Raw genomic sequence first — 2,500 nt, 5'->3', positions numbered from 1 at the left:
CTCATTATCGTCTACTGTAGCATATATCATAAAATTTACAGCTTGTTTAACGGTGATCCCACTACCTGTGCTCTCGCTGCCCGGTAACTTTTTAACAATGATCTTTTAATAGGTTTGCATAGCCCACTGTGTAGTTGCTGTTTGTTAGTTTTACTTGCTCTTCCTTGGGGTATTATTCCCTATTCTGGATTCAGGATGTATATTAATACTTTTACAGCCGATTCGCGTGAATGGGAATTTTTTCCATTAACTTTCGATACTGATATTTCCTTGAGGGATTGCGTATGTCTTCGTCCTAGGTATTGCTCGTGGTCCTTGTATCTTTTTAACAATCACTCAACCCATACTTCTGTATAGCATTTACAAGACGTTTTTACTTTGCTTTCAGCTATTTATAGAATGTCAATCGTTCACCTTCTCCCATGTTACAATGGCTATGAGCTTAAATATTTACAAAACACCTTTCGTATTGTATTCCATGGTGTTTTTTTATATAACCTAATTACTGTCGTGACAATTCCAGTAATCAGTATCATACCAAATATCAATTTATCTTTACTCTCAATAACTTCATCGTTCAGTGAAATATGTCAGACACAAATAAAATTGCTTTTACATTCATAATTAAGTAAATTTTATTATTATTATCATTATTATTATTATTATTATTATTATTATTATTATTATCATCATCATCAATCATCATCATCATCATCATCATCATCATCATCATCATCATCATCATCATCATCATCATCATCATCATCATCATCATCATCATCATCATCATATTATTATTATTATCATTATTATTATTATTATCATTATTATTATTATTATTATTATCATTATTATTATTATTATCATTATCATTATTATCTTTATTATTATTATTTATCTCACATAGGGCTTGATATCTTCATAATGTATTTTACGTTCTGTTCTACCATAAACTATCTGTCGTAAATACAACATACAAAAGAAAATGCAACCAATAACTATAAACATACATAAATTACACTGAATATAACAATAAATAATATGAATATGTAGTCACAAATGCCTTAAAATGTCTAAAGTAAGAAGCTACAACTCGATTTTATGCTTAGCTGAACGCAATAAATAACTCATGAATGTCATGAGTTTTTTAATGCAACTTTCGAACTAATGTGAGTAGAGCATTGTGCCCTTTCTCTGGTATATTCTTAGCTTGCATTAAAATAATATCATGAATGATCAGCGTTGCAGCGCATCATTTCCCTCCCTTGTATAATTGATGATATCTATAATAATCATGGCCATCACTGCAGTCTTAATGATTACATATCACCCCTTTGAGGGCAAAAGAGGGAGGGAAGTGAAAAGTGATGAAACAGGAAGAGACAGAAAGGGTGGAGAGAAATTGAGACAAAGAATACGATGATAATGATAAAAAGAGAGCGAGCGAGCTAGAGAGAGAGAGAGAGAGAGAGAGAGAGAGAGAGAGAGAGAGAGAGAGAGAGAGAGAGAGAGAGAGAGAGAGAGAGAGAGAGAGAGAGAGAGACGGACAGGCAGACAAACAGAGAGACAGACAAAGAGACAGACAGAGACATAGTCTGTGTGTCTGTTTTCGTTTAACGGACATGTGCGCACAAAACCGCGCACAAAATCACACACAAATGGGTTCATCCAAGCACGCGCAAACTTCGCAGTACACCCCAATCTAACACCAACACACGCACGCACACAAACACCTTTTGGAAACAGAGACAAAGACCATAATTACAAGAGAACAAAAGCATAAATAGGAGACGCCAGAGAGACGCACGTATCTACCCGAACACTCTCTGACCCCCATCACGCTCCATCAACGCTTCTCTCGCCCAAGTCTTCCTCTCTCTCTCTCTCTCTCTCTCTCTCTCTCTCTCTCTCTCTCTCTCTCTCTATATATATATATATATATATATATATATATATATATATATATATATATATATATATATATATATATATATATATATATATATATATATATATATATATATATATATATATATATATATATATCCCAGCCTCTGTTTCTCTCACTCTTTCTCTTTCTCATCCACCGCGTGTCTCTTCTTTGGCTTTCCCCTTGCCCCCTCCTCTTCTCATTTACTCTATCTCCCTGCACACATACCAGGAAGTCCGTCAGTTCTTTGTGTGTCCCCGCGTTCGACTGTTCCCTGGATTTCATCATTTATAAGCACATCTAAATAAGTGCATAAATTTTGTTATGTATTCACGTGTAATGTTTGTTTATTCTCTACTTATCTTCCTCTCTTTCTATATTTTTTTTTTACTGTAAAGTACCATGATTGCAATGGTATGAATTATTGTCATTAATTTGATCACATTAAAGTGCAGCATTATATCATTAAGATTATGTTAGATTAAAATAGCCACGCTCTATGAACAAGGAAGTTGATGAAAATTGGCTTGAAAAATTACGCTAATGAATCTACTTGCACTGCTGTAGTGC

This window comes from Penaeus monodon, chromosome 1 (genome assembly GCF_015228065.2).
Source record: "Penaeus monodon isolate SGIC_2016 chromosome 1, NSTDA_Pmon_1, whole genome shotgun sequence".
Taxonomy (NCBI): Eukaryota; Metazoa; Arthropoda; class Malacostraca; order Decapoda; family Penaeidae; genus Penaeus; species Penaeus monodon.
This window is presented reverse-complemented; position numbering follows the sequence as displayed.